This window comes from Myxine glutinosa, chromosome 2 (genome assembly GCF_964187855.1).
Source record: "Myxine glutinosa chromosome 2, kmMyxGlut1.1, whole genome shotgun sequence".
NCBI lineage: Eukaryota > Metazoa > Chordata > Myxini > Myxiniformes > Myxinidae > Myxine > Myxine glutinosa.
The window spans coordinates 53358062-53373423 of NC_136262.1; the positions used below are offsets into that span (position 1 = coordinate 53358062).

Below are 15362 nucleotides of genomic sequence, written 5' to 3' on the forward strand. Positions count from 1 at the left end.
CTTATTAAGAACTTGTTGATGTTAACATGTGCCGTGCAGAAGGCTGCATGGTCGCATCATTGTTTGACGATGAGGCTGTGCTACTGATGCAGTGCCCTCGATAGTTTAGTGCGGTAGTTTGTAATTTGTTGAGATTTCTAGTGCTAGCTCGCTTACTTTTCACGCAGGACACCTTGGGATCTTTAATTGTGAAAACCGGGATGACAGCTTATAGTTGGGCCGAGATTCGAAGCCAGGCCAGACAGCTCAGAGGCGAATATGCGTACACTCTAGGCCATTCTGCCTGTCGTAAAGAATGAAAGGCGTCACTGAGGAATGAACTAAGCGCCAAGCAAAGACATGGGCTCTTTCCTCCGAGGCAAAGTGCCAGTATTTAGCCGAACAATCGAAGAGTTCCTACCTATGATTGCACTATTGAATGGTTCACCAACAGTTCTTCCTTTTCCGCCCATTCGATGCCAAATTTCTAGTTGCCTTTCAGAACAATATGGAAAGGCTCGCACCGCAGCATTGGTTTTATCCCCAATTGTCTTCTTGTGTCTAATTTTATCTTCTACAATCAAACTCAGATAGTCCATTGTTCATTACCTTGCATGCATCTCTTTACAACTCCCTTGCATTATTGTGAGACTGCTTCCTACTTTTATTGTTCGAGGAAATCCACAAACCCAAGTCCCCAGGTTCAAAAAATCCCCTAAAAACAAAGCACAATCAGCAGGAAAGCATATCACCGAGGATCTTTATTCGGCCAAGGGTAAGACAGGCTTACTCAACAGGAAAGAGCTAGTGAAGTCCCTTGTGCAACACAACATAAACACAGGATAGCTTTGTGGTGCCATGCTGGGTGCCAGAATTGAATTAGGCCATGCTGAAAACGTTGGATTAAGGAACGACTCAACATTCCATAACTAACCCCCTTTTAACTGCCAATGCTGCACTACGGTCGCACCGCACCGCACATCCATCGTGCTTCTCCATATTGCAGATTGTCAATGATTTCCGAAACAAGGTGCTCAGTCAACCTATGCAACAGTTTTTTTTCAACGATTATAACTGCAAAATACAATAACTATGACTATATAATATACTACACAATATGATATATTCTATATATGCTCTTTTTTGTCTTTCTCTTCATCCCACGTATCATTCCCTTCTTCTTTCATCCTCCTTCTACAAAAATGGGTCATCTCCTTATTACGTATGTATAGAGGTGCTGTAGGTGGGAGGGAGATGCTGATATAGGCAGTTCAATGGTGAATATGCTACCTATGAACTATTCTGGGACCCAAACAAATTAAACAATAGATTAAGTCTTGTTGGTGTTCCCATATGAAGCTGTGACCATATTGAGAAAATTTCAATTGAGGTCACCACACCATCCCTACCCGTGATCTTTTATATCTCCATTGACCCTCCAGAAACTAACCCTCTTACTTGCAGGTTACTGTTTCCGCCTCTCTTCTCCTTCCTCTTTTTCTGGTCGTTTTATCCATGTTGTTTCCAACTGGGGGCCCACTGATCCACTCGGCTGTCAGCACGCTGCCATATTGCCCTCCATGTCCTCACTCTTCCATGAGCCTAGATTTTGCACATAATATAGCTGAGAAAAAGAAGACAAGCTAAGGGTTTTAGGAGATGGAAAAGATGGTAACGAGGAGTGGGATAAGTGGGTTGACTCGTGAACGAAGTTTGGAATGAGATGGGCGAAAGAGCAGGAAAGGCAAGGCAAAGGCGCATGTGTTGAGCATAAAAGAGAAGTTAGGAGGCAAGGTGTAAAAAATCCAACATATTTCCATACAAAATAAAGAGATAGTCCTGAAGAAATCTCCGGCTCCCATATTGAGTACATTTCATTTACGATTATAGACATTTTAAAAAGTTTTAAATTTTAAAGCAAAAACAATCGGTAAAAGGCAATGACATGACAATTAAAAACTAAGCCAATCTATACCTATAACAGGTATATCCAGATGGATGCTGTTACTCCATGCATGTTTCTCTTTCCATCAACACACACCTACATTGATGCACTTTTGTACAAGGCAGCAGCATGCATGTTTATGGGCTACAATGAAAATAGGTGCAAATTGGTGGTTCTGTAATTGTCCCAAGGCTGTACGTTCAAAAACTATCAACTATAATGATGATGCAGAGGTTCTTGATTGCCAGGAAACTTCTGCAGAAAAAAAGGAAGCGAATGTAACTGTTAGTGTAATACTATCCATGGCTTATATAAATAAATAAATAAATAAACATATATATGTTTGTGTGTGTGTGGCAGATGGCACTTTCTGGTCCCAGATCGTGCGGCAATAGCTGTAATGGGACTCTATCTGGCATCCTTATTAATCACAGTAAGGGGGTGCATCATTAACCAAAATACGTAAGACGTCAACCATTATAAAGCTTGTAGTGTTCGTGTGAGAAATTTCTGAGGTAACCCAAAGATATACTATAGCTCAATGGGCTGCTACTGTGTAAGCGAAGAGGTCCTTGGGTTTGAGTCCCGGGTTGTCAGAATTTTTTCACACGCACAGGAATTTATTCCTGTTTATTATAAATATACGTCTGCATTTTCTTCATTATTTCATCACAAAACATCTGCATCGCTAAAATAAACTTCATTTCAAAACTCACAAACGACATTCAATCACGTGTATACAGCACCCGGCTGTGGTTTGCATCATTTCTGGAAGCTTGACTGATGTGCCGATGAAGTGTTACCTGTAGATCAGGCAGGAAATTGGAATTTGGCCAGGGTACTGGCACAGGACGGACCAATCTTGCTGAAAGGTACCGTGAGATCTTTCATGTCCATCAGCAAATGGTAGCAGACTACAACTCTAGTAGCATCCTGTCTGAAGGATGATGTAACAGTGTTAACACCCTTCCTGCAAATTGTCAGAATGAGTTTATGGTTGGATTAGGAATCAAATCCAGACTAGGCAGTTCAAAGGTGAATATGCTTCCTCTGAACTATCCTGTAATAGATTCAGTCTTGGTAGTGTTCCCGTCTGAACCCCTAGTTCATGATGCAAGATAACTCGGGTTCAAATCCTATATGTGGTTGTCTATTGCCTTCTTTATGTCTTCTGTAAATCTACAATGATATGTCTACTAATGTCTTTGTCCTGAATGCAATTTGTGTACAAGCTCCTCCAAGAGCTTCACATCTACTAGTTCTTCAATGGTTCTAATTATTTGGCTTGCATGTGGGGTTGGCCGGGTGAAGTGTTTGGTCGAAGTCTTTCACGAACAGGTTGCCCAAGCTCAACGTTCTACTGAAAGTGCGAGGAGTTTGTAATTTGTTCAGGGTGCTGGTGATAAGTTAACTATTCTACATGAAAGACACTGAGGGGTCTTTAACGCCCATCAGTTAATGCCAGCAGAAGGGAGCTTGAGGTCCATCCAAGAGACGGTACACTTTGTGATGCGATACCCTGCCTGCAAAGCACTAATCCGACAGTTTATAGTTGGGGTCAGGAATCGAACCCAGACTAGACAGCAAATAGGTAAGTTCACTACTTCTGCACAATCATATTAGACTCCCTGACCCTTAGATCACGATAAATAAAACTCATAGTTTATCTCCAACTATTTATCTCTTTGGCATGCGCATTGCGCATCATGGGTGTATAGGCTTTATTGCTCTACAACAAAAGCATGACCCACGCTCCATATTTTGGAAGTGATGTTGGCATGTTCTACTACCCCGAGACCATTTTCATTGAGCGTCTGGTGATGGCGCAACACTATTTTGCCGTATGAGTATAATTGCCGAATACCATCGGGTACCATCTGCAGTCTGCCTCGAGTACTAAACTGGCATCTCGTCGCACTTCTACAGCTTGTACTGGAACCGGTTCGAGGAGAGACCTTGTGGGAGTTTTTGGCTCCATTAACGAATTCATCTGAAATTTACTTTTTTTGATATAATAGAATTCCCTGCCTGAGGATGTTTTCTCCAAATATGGAGGAGTCTTACCCTCAATCTACATCACACTTTGACCAATAATTTTCGGAGCGGCCCTTCCTGTATTGATTTTGCCGTGCCACTGCAATGGTGCCAGTCGTTGCGCATTGTGAGTTTACACTTCATTGGGTCAGTGTTCCTGGACTCGCAACCTTTTGCCACTATGTCCACCATATGTCATTAACTTGTCGTCTGTTGCCACTGTTTTTTTGTCATGTTGGAAGTGGTACAGGAAGCCTCATTACATGTGTATGGCATTCATTGCTGCCAGTATGTTTCCTCTTGAAATATCTATTCATCTGTTCATTTCTAATCACACAGCTCTGCAATGAACCTTGATTGTTCAAAATAAAAATAAAAATATAAACTCAAATGTGGTCTCATCTTATGCTTCATCTCATCTCATCTGCAATATCATCTCCTAATTTATTTCTAGCTTAATCTCCAGCAACTCAAATTGTCTTTCATATGTTGCATGCAAATGCGTCCAAGCTTGATATGTTGCACGCAAACACTGCAGATAACTTTTGGATTCAAAACAAGCTTTTAGTAACGTTTAGTTCAATTTTAATCCCAATTTTATACCATATTTCAAACTGCATCTTCAACTTCATTTTCCATATAACCTCCACTATGTTTACAGTACTGTATTTGTATTCAATCTTAAGCATTACATCTAACTTCATAACTCTTCATCCATAAGCTAGTCGTGTCCAACTTGGTCTTAAATTAGAGCTTTAACTTTACTTCAATCTTCATCTCAATTTCTGACTGCTACTTTAGGACATTCTTATCTGATTTTTCCAACTGCTTGTTGAAATAAATCCAATATTCCATATCCATTACCTTATCCTCCTTCATCTCATCTTCTCAACTCAGGCCATGGGGAGTTTATAAGAAACATTGGGCCTGTTTATGGCCCACACTCTTCCCTTCCGTGCTCTTCCCGTTTCTCGTCTTCCCACTCGCTTTCTTCTGCGCTCCCTCCAACGAGCTCTCTGCATCACTCTCCCTTTTGCTACTCTCCCTGAACCTCGACTCTGCCACAGCCCGCTTCCCGCATCCACCACGCAGGCAGGATGGAGCTGGGAGAGTGACCTTGAGTGAGGGCTGGCAGCCACTTCTGGGGGGACAAAAAGAAAAGACCACACAATGTAATTGCAATTAGGGAAGTGAATTGATTGTAACATCAACAGAGGATGAAACAGATGAAGTTTCTACATCAGAATTTGAGTAGCACATCAAAATAGCATCAAACAAAGCAATACATAAAGTTTTGTTACCTTGAGTTAAGCCAGCCAGAGTTAAGAGAATGCCCAAGGAAATGGAAAGGAGCAAGTAGCGCATTTTCTTCTTTGCAACAAGAAATCGCACAAATATCTAAAAATTATTGAATAAAAATTCCCTTTTCTCGGTTTCTTGGTATTTCCTTCCTCTTTCTCCCTTTCTCCGGTTCTGTCTCAATACCTTACTCACCCGTTCCTTCTTTTATGGCTTCCTTCCCACCCCTCTTTCTCAGCCCAATTTTTTCATTCCCACCTCAGTTCACTTCGGTTCACTTTTTCTTTCCCTCATTCTCACTCTCCCTGTTTGTGTTTCCAGAATTTTTCGTCTCTCGCTATTTCTCACCACCCTTCCTTGGGAACAGCTTCCAGTATAGGAGAAATATGTGATAAAATATCATCTCTTCTCTCTTCATCTATCCTGGACTCAAACCTAAAGAAATGCAACATTGCATCAAATACTTTGCAAGTTTGGACCTAAGTTTGAGCAAACTTATGTTTGCTTGTGCAGAAAATAAATGTCCTGGCTGTTGACATATTGAAGGGGTGTCAAGTTATTTTATGTATGTGAAAAGGGGTCTTGCTATTGGAACAGTTAAAGGCATGGTTTGTAATTGAACCTTGCAACAGTTGGAATTGAACCCCCCCCCCCCCCCCCCCACACCCCTTTGAGCTTTCTGATCATGGAATAGTTTCCCCATGGATTTGAATCCAACCAAAACTGCTGTTCTGATAGAGTGCCTGCAGAAATACAAAAAGATACATGAGGAACTTTGATGCAAGAGGAGGATATTTGGCCTATCACGCTTGCACTACATTGTCGACACCAAATTATTTCAATATATCAGTTTATTGGCTTAATTTCACAAGTGGGGGCTCAGGAGGGAGTGTGAACCAGAACATTGGGAGCAGGAACAGTCATCACCAGGGATATTTATACGAAATTTCTTTTTTTACCCTTGTGGGGGAGTGGGGCGTCAACAGGCCACTCGCCTTTAGACAAGACCGTCACGCTGACATCACAATCATGATACATATATACAATCTCTCATCCGTACCTGAGCTACCTACCAGTTCTGCCACAATACTTATAGGTACACCAATCTGAAATGTAAACCTGTCCATAGTTTCTACTACTACAGTATCCTCCTTTCCTTCCATGCTCTTCCCGTTTGAGTGAGGGCTGGCAGCCACTTCTGGGGGGGACAAACAGAAAGACTTATTTGCAACAAGAAATCGCACAAATATCGAAAAAATATTTAATAAAAATTCCCTTTTCTATGTTTCTTGGTATTTCCTTCCTCTTTCTCCCTTTCTCCGGTTCTGTCTCAATACCTTACTCACTCGTTCCTTCTTTTATGGCTTCCTTCCCACCCCTCTTTCTCAGCCCAATTTTTTTCATTCCCACCTCAGTTCACTCTGTTCACTTTTTCTTTCCCTCATTCTCACTGTCCCCGTTTATGAGTGAGCTGTGTTATCCTGTGTGTGAAGCTGTGTTACCCGGCACTTTACAAACCGGCACATATTCTACCAACCGGCACAAGGGATCTCAATTAAGTTGTTTACACACAACACAGATGACTCACCGATTATTACCACATCAAAACATAAACAAACAAGAAAAAGAGCAATCAGAGATTGCAAACCCTCGCCAGGATGTATTTTCAGTGGTTGTTAAGGCTTTTGTGTTAAAACAAATATGGCGGCCGAACCACGTGACCGATGACGCCATCATTATTGTTTTTCTAAACAAATTTATTCCTAGATTATGCTCAAGAAATTTCATCTTGATTGGATGAAGTTTTGTACTTTTAGAATTATGCCGTCATAATGGAGACACCTATGACATCATAAACACATTTTATTCCCCATGGAGAGTTCTTTACAATGAGCCATGTCTCAATTATTTCTATTCAGCACTTTCGGAGATATAGAGGTGCAAAGTTTTTCGGTTTTTCCAAGATGGCGGCCGAACCACGTGACCGATGACGTCATCATTTTTTTTTCTCCAGCGGTTTATGCCGACATGGCGCTCAAGAAATTTCATTTTGATAGGATGAAGTTTTGTACTTGTCGAATTATGACGTCATAATGGAGGCACCTATGACATCATCATTAACATATTTTATTCCGCATGGAGAGTTCTTTACAATGAGCCATGTCTGATTTTTTTCTATTCAGCGCTTTCCGAGATATAGAGGTGCAAACTTTTTCGATTTTTCAAAGATGGCGGCCGAACCACGTGACATATGACGTCATAATTATCATTAAAACATTCTAAAGGTGGAGTTGCACCTATGGTGAAAATTTCCTGTCAATCGGACCAACAGTTGCAGAGAAAATCATATTTATTCTGTGCAGACAAACAAACAGACAAACGGACTCAAATGCAATACCCTCTCCTCTGGCGAGGGTAACAAGAAAGAGCAGAGATTGTAGACCCTCGGCAGGACGTGTTTTTAGTGTTTTTTTAAAAGGTGTTTGTGTTAAAACAAATATGGCGACCGAACCACGTGACTGATGACATCATTTTTTTCTCCACCAATTTATCCCTCGATGATGCTCAAGAAATTTCATCGTGATCGGATGAAGTTTTGTACTTGTCGAGTTATGACGTCATAATGGAGGCACCTATGACATCATCATTAACATATGTTATTCCCCATGGAGAGTTCTTTACAATGAGCCATGTCTCAATCTTTTCTACGCATCACTTTCAGAGAAATAGAGATGCAAAGTTTTTCGTTTTTTCCATGATGGCGCCCATACCCCGTGACCTATGATGTCATAATTATTAAAAATTATACAGGAGAAGGCTCACCTATGGTGAAAATTTCCTGTCAATCGGACCAACGGTTGCAGAGAACATCATATTTATTCTGTGCAGCCAGACAGACAGACAGACAAACGGACAGATGAAAAATCACTCATAGAGTGACACTTGGCAAAAGAGAACAAAGTAGCATGGCACTCAGCAGAGCATCCTTTTGACCTCAAAAATAATTGGTGGTTGAATTCAGGACCTGATATGCAAATCATCTTCAAATTTTAAGTTAATCGGATGAAAATTGACAATTTTAGAAATTTGGCTTATGTTGATCTTGTGACCAACGTTTATCTCAAAAGTAGTTGGTGGTTGAATTCAATTTGCTGATTTGAAAATCCCATTCAAATTTCAACTCAATCGGATGAAAATTGAGGATTTTAGAAATTCGAAAAAAGGTGGTTGACATTTGGCCTATGTTGACCTCAAAAATAGTTCGTTGAATTCAGTTAACTGATATGAAAATCCGATTCAAATTTCAAGTCAATTGGATGAAAATTGACAATTTTAGAAATTTGAAAACAAAGTGGTTGACCTTTGGCCTATGTTGACCTTTTGACCTCAAACATATGTAGGATTTTGTCGGACCACAAACTTCATCGTTTGGTGAAGTTTTGTGAAGATCGGTTTAAAATTGTGATCTGTAGGCAAGTTTAAGTGAGCGGAGAGCCAAATGAAAAATCACTCATAGAGCGACACGTGGCAAATCAAAACAAAGTAGCATGGCACTCGGTGGAGCATCCTTTTTACCTCAAAAATAATTAGTGGTTGAATTCAGTGACCTGACATGCAAATAGTCTTCAAATTTTAAGTTATTCGGATGAAAATTGACAATTTTGGAATTTTGGCCTATGTTGACCTTTTGGCCGATGTTGACCTCAAAAATAATTGGTGGTTTGTTTACAGTAAGCTGATAGGCAAATCCTATTCAGATTTCAAGTAAATCAGATGAAAATTGAGGATTTTTGAAATTTGAAAGAAGTGGTTGAGCTTTGGCCTATGTTGACCTTTTGGCCTATGTTGACCTCAAAAATAATTGGTGGTTTGTTTCAGTTTTTTTTTGTTTTTTTTGGGATAGTGAATCGAGGCTCGTGAAAGAGCTAACATTTACTTCACAAACAAATCAACCAGACAAACAAAATATATAAAAAGAGGGAGCGGAAGACAAGATGGGGAGAGAAGGGGAAGCACACAAACACAACATTTGAGAGCAGGGAGATGTGTGGGAGGGAGAGGGCTTGGGGGGAGGCGGCGTGGGAAGGGGGGGGGGGGCGGGGGGGGGTGGGAGAAGTATAAAACACAAGGACACCAAGGACTTCCAGGACAGAAGTTGGTATTTCAAAAAAGTGGAATTGGGGTGAAATTAGCGGGGGTAGAAAAGATCAAGGTTTTGGATGGGGGAAGATAAGAGATGGTGGTGAACAGCTGTTTTAAAGACCTGGAGGGTGGAGTGGGATTGAAGAGAGTGAGGGAGTTTGTTCCAGAGGCGGGAGAAAAGAGGAATGAAGGAGCAAAGGTGAGCAGAGAGTCTTGATTTTGGCAGTTTAACCATAAGAGGGTTGCAGGCAGATCTTGTGCGACCTGTAGGAATATTTGCGGAACAGAGCCCAGAGAGAGCTGGGGGGGGGGGGGGGGAGCAAGGCCAGAGAGGAGTCGGTAGAAGATGGAAATACCACCAACCTGCCTGCGGTGAGTGAGTGAGAGGCCCTTGGAGTTAGCTTCATCGCGGGAGATTCCAATGATTCTGAACGCTTTGGTTTCAACAGCGTGAAGACGAGCTAGGTGTGAGGCAGGAGCACCAGTCCAGAGGGGAGATCAGTATTCCATTGAGCTGCGGATGAAAGCCTGGTATGTGGTGAGGAGCTCAGGTGTGCCAAGGAAGGACTTCGCATGATGGAGGATGCCCAGTCGGCGACTGGCTTTGGAGGCCAGATTTGAAATGTGGTTTTCCCAGGAAAGATCATGGCAGATAGTGAGACCCAAAAGCTTGAGTGACAGAACTTCTTGGAGAGGGTTGTTGAGAAAGTAGATGGGAGGGTTGTCCAGTCGGTCTTTTCGGAGAGACATCGTAAGAGTGTGAGATTTGTCAGGATTGAAAGACATGTTCCACTTGTTTGCCCAGTCTGTGATTTTGTCCAGGTCTGCAGAGAGTGAGGAGGCTGCAGACTGCCGATCTGAGGGATGAAGAATGGAGCGACAGAGAGTAGAGTCATCAGCAAAGAGATAGATAGGATTTTCAAGAGAGTCAGAGAGATCATTGATGAAGACCAGAAAAAGCACAGGGCCCAGAACACTGCCTTGGGGAACTCCAGCCTGAACAGGAAGAGGAGATGAGAGAAACCCATTCAGGGCCACACGTTGACTACGACTAGAGAGGAATTCCATTAGCCATGCGTGGAGATTTCCATGGATACCAAAAGAGGAGAGTTTGGTGAGCAGAGCGGGGTGCCAGACCGTATCGAAGGCACGTGATATGTCAAGGGAGACAGCTCTAATTTCCTGTTTGGCATTGAGGACCTCCATCCATTGTTGAGAAAGCAGAAGCAGCATTTCCAGAGTAGAGTGACCAGGTCTGAAACCAAATTGATGATCAGAGATCAAGCCATTGGAGAAAAGGAAAGATTTAATATCTGAAGCAATGATGGATTCCATGACTTTGCTGATAATTGGGAGAAGGCTGATTGGTCTGTAGTTGCTGGGATCTGTTTTTGCACCTTTTTTGTGCAAAGCGGTGATGTTGCTAGATTTCCAAGCAGATGGCAGATGACCTTGAGCAAAAGAGAGGGTGAAGAGAACAGAGAGAGGGAGTGAAAGAGCGGAAGAACAGGATTTTAGGACCCGTGGGCTGATGCCGTCAGGTCCAGTTGCAGAATCAGTCGAGGGTTGACAGAAACTTTTCCACCTTGTCAGGAGGAAAGGACACATAATCCAGGAGCAGCTGGGTACGACTGGGTACGGTGGGTACAGAGAGGGATGGGTTTGGTACACAAGATTTAGAGGCAAACACAGAGTTAAGCATTCAGCTTTTTCACGTGCGGAGTCAGCCGTGTGGCCGTTTGAGGTGAGGGATGGGATGGAGGGGGAACAAACACCAGAAACAGATTTGACCAGACGCCACCAGGATTTGGAAGAGGGAGACAGATAAGAGAGTTCGGTCCTGAGAACGGAGAGATATTGTTTCCTGGCTCTTCTGAGGGTGGACACACACTTGTTTCAGGCTTTGTGAAAGGAAATGAGATTTCCTTCCGTTGGATTTTCTTTCCAGGAGACGAAAGCAAGTTGTTTCTGGGCAATAGCCTCACCACAAGATTCCGTGTACCATGGATGGGAGGAAGGGTATGACAACTGAAGACGAGATGGGATAAATCTGTGCATGAGAGAGAGCAATTTACTTTGGAAGAATTCCCAGGATGAGTTGATGTCAGAGGCGGTAGAGATGGGAGACCAGTCCAGATGATTGATGGCTGCTTGAAGACCGTGCTAGTTGGCCTGAGTGAAATGCCAGACTTGTCGACGCTGAGGAGGCTCTCTGAGAATGGTCAGAGAGATGTCCACTTTAACAAGCACATGATCAGATGAGCCGATTGGAGCAGAAGAAGAGCAGCAGACATTTTCAGGGAAGTTAGTCATAACCAAGTCCAGAACAGAAGATGCTCCGTTGACTGAGATCCGGTCGGGAAATTGACAGATTGTGTCAGTCCCAGTGAGTCACAGAAGTCCTTTGCTGAAGAGCCATGGCTGGTGAGAGAGGTACCCACACCCAGCCAACTGGCATGGTGACAATTGAAATCACCACATATGAGGAAGAGAGAGAGTTGGGATGGGTAGATAGAAATTGGTCCATATTATCAGACAGCGAGATGTGGATGGAGTCATCACTGTTTGGTGGATGGTACAACACACATATGAACAAAAGGTGGGAGCGAAGGGGAAGCCGTAGCCAAAGGTATTCCTGGGGGTGAGGTCGAGAGAGGGCAGTGCAGGGCGAGTGAGGAAGAGAGTTTTTTTATAAAGATAGCAACCCCACCTCCAGGACGAGGCTCAGGTCTATCATGCCGGAGGAGGGAGTAACCTGGGAGAGATACCAAGGAATCAGAGACATCATGAAAGAGGAAAGTTTCTGTTAAGCAGATCACGTCTGGTTTGTCAGAAGCAACCTGTATGGAGAGATCAGTCAAGTTTGAGCGAAGGCCCCGGATGTTTGAGGTCCATACTGTTAAAGAAAAGGGAGGGGGGGGGCATCGGATACAGAACAGGGGGGGGGGGAGCGGTAGGGTAAGAGGAGGAAGAGGTAGGGAGAGCTGTTGAAGGTGTGTCAGAGATTTCAGAATAGCTTGGAGAAAGGGAAGAATGGGGCGGACAAAAGGTTTGATGGTGATTGGGTTAGGCGCAGTGAGGTGTTATTTGAGGAGGGGGAAGAGTGAGGCACAAGGTTGGGGGAGACGAAGGTGAAAGTTGGAAGGGGGAAGAAGCGGGGAGAACGCTTTGAGGAGGAGGGGTGAGAGGGGAGGAGCGAGGGAGAGTCTCGGAGGGGAGGGGTGTGGGGGGAGTTTAGGAGGGAAGGGGCAAGGGGGGAGATTTGAAAGAGATGGGTGATGGGGATGATTTGGAGGGGAGGGGCAAGGGGGTGGATTTAGAGGGGAGGGGTGATGGGGACGTTTTGGAGGGAAGGGGTGATGGGGAAGATTTGGAGGGGAGGGGCAAGGGGGAATATTTGAAAGAGATGGGTGATGGGGACGATTTGGAGGGGAGGGGCAAGGGGGTAGATTTGGAGGGGAGGGGTGATGGGGAATTTTGGAGGGAAGGGGTGATGGGGAAGTTTTGGAGGGAAGGGGTGATGGGGAAGATTTGGAGGGGAGGGGTGAGATTGGATTTTGAAAAGTGTACGATTAATGGGAAACGAACATTTATTGCAAAATGAGTTTCTTGAGACCCTCGAGTCAAAAATACGTTTGAGCACGCTGAAGGATGGGTGGAGTGCTGGAGAGTTTAGGGAATGTATGAAAGAGGCACTGTAAGAGATGGAATTTTTTTTTGGAATGAATAGATTTGGTGAGCAAGTCGAAAGCATCCTTTTATAGAAGAAGAAGAAAAAGGTGTTATAGTATACGACAGAATACAGGACTTCAGGGGACAGTTTAAACATTTTTAACAACGTGATCACGTGATCATGAACAACGTGGTCGAAGAACGAACGAACAAATAAGAACGAACAAACGGATAAGAACAGAGAAGGAAATTTTTTATTTTTTTTTATTTTTTTTAGTTGAGATTTTAAACAAGGAAGTATGGGGTGAAAAGACCGGGAAAAACAGAGACCGAAAGTAATTGCAGTGCAAACGAAGACCGCTGAGACAAAAACAAAGCCTCAAGCCAAGGTCGGACACGGTAGCCTACTACACTAGGCCTCAGAATATGCGACACGAACTAACCGACGATTCTGTACACAGGTATGAAAAACCAACACCGAGAATCCTATTAAAGACACACCAATAGGTACACACACCGAAAGAAAGATACAGTTTCGACAAAAACACAATTGTGAAAAATTACTTAACTTCGAAAGCGTGAGCGCATGGACAGCTTTGAAGAGACGTGACCTCCAATCTTGCGCATGCGCAGTAAGCTGATATGCAAATCCTATTCAGATTTCAAGTAAATCGGATGAAAATTGAGGGTTTTTGAAATTTGAAAGAAGTGGTTGAGCTTTGGCCTATGTTGACATTTTGGCCTATGTTGACCTCAAAAATAGTTGGGGGTTCAATTCCTGATATGCAAATTGTCTTCAAATTTTAAGTTAATTGGATGAAATTGACAATTTTAGAAGTTTGGCCTATGATGACTTCAAAAATAGTTGGTGGTTGGTTTCAGTAAGCTGATGTGAAAATCCTATTTTTTTTAATTTTTTTTTGTATACTGAATCGAGGCTCGTGAAAGAGCTAACATTCACTTCACAAACAAATCAACCAGACAAACAAAATATACAAAAAGAGGGAGCGGAAGACAAGATGGGGAGAGAAGGGGAAGCACACAACCACAACATTTGAGAGCAGGGAGAAGTGTGGGAGGGAGAGGGCTTGGGGGCAGGAGGTGTGGGAAGGGGAGGGGGGGGGGTCAAATTTCAAGTCAATCGAATGAAAATTTAGAATTTTAACAATTTGAAAAAAAGTGGTTGACCTTTGGCCATGTTGACCTTGTGACCTATGTTGATCTCAAAAATAGTTGGTAGTTGAATTCAATTCGCTGATAAGAAAATCATATTCAAATTTCCAGTCAATCGGATGAAAATTTAGGATTTTAGAAATGTGTAAAAAAGTGGTTTACCTTTGGTCTATGTTTACCTTGTCACCTATGTTGATCGAAAAAATGCTTGGTGGTTGAATTCAGCTCGCTGATATGAAAATACTGTTCAAATTTCAAGTCAATCGGATGAAAATTGAGGATTTTAGTAATTTGAAAAGGTTGTTGACCTTTTGGCCGAAGTTGATCTCCAAACTAGTTGGTGGTTGAATTCAGTTAGCTGATATGTTAATCCGATTCAAATTTCAAGTCAATAGTACACACATTATTAGCTTTTACATTACACCCATTATATCAAAAACGTTAAACTCATTTATTTATCAGTCTCGCCCCGCAGGGGATGCGACATTATTGCAATGCCCCTGTCTGTCTGTGTGTTGTCAATTGCTATCCCCATATACAGGTTTCTGAATGTGGAACGGATCCCTCTCAGAGGTCTCAAAGTATCCACCCGTGTGTGTGTGTGTGTGTGTGTGTGTGTGTGTGTGTGTGTGTGTGTGTGTGTGTGTGTGTGTGTGTGTATAGCGTGCACGCATATATGTGCCTGTAAGTTGTTGGCTGCTATCTCCACATGTGGGTGGGTTTCACGAGATGGAACGGAGACCTACAGGCCTTGAAGTACGCACCACCGTTTGTGGATACTATGTATATGTGTGTCGTGTGTGTATGTGTGGATACTATGTGTGTGTGTGTGTATGTGTGCGTGTGTGCGTGCCTCATGTGTGTGTATATGTGGATACTATGTGCATTGTGTGTGTGTGTGTGTGTGTGTGTGGATACTGTGTGTGTGTGTGTGTGTGTGTGTGTGTGTGTGTGTGTGTGTGTGTGTGTGTGTGTGTGTGTGTGTGTGTATGTGTGGATACTATGTGTGTGTGTGTGTGTGTGTGTGTATGTTTGGATACTGTGTGTGTGTGTGTATGTGTGGATACTGTGTGTGTGTGTGTATGTGTGGATACTATGTGTGTGTGTGTGTGTGTGT

At 42.9% G+C, this 15362-nt stretch overlaps 1 long non-coding RNA gene across 1 annotated transcript; it reads right to left on the bottom strand.

Moving 5' to 3' along the window:
* Positions 1–722: 722 nt before the first annotated feature.
* Positions 723–5570, bottom strand: LOC137421793 (uncharacterized). Its single transcript, XR_010983406.2, has 3 exons — positions 5260–5570; positions 4823–5099; positions 723–2179 (listed from the first exon to the last, which is right to left on the bottom strand). It is a non-coding gene; the product is annotated as an uncharacterized LOC137421793 (long non-coding RNA).
* Between the last annotated feature and the right edge of the window lie 9792 nt (positions 5571–15362).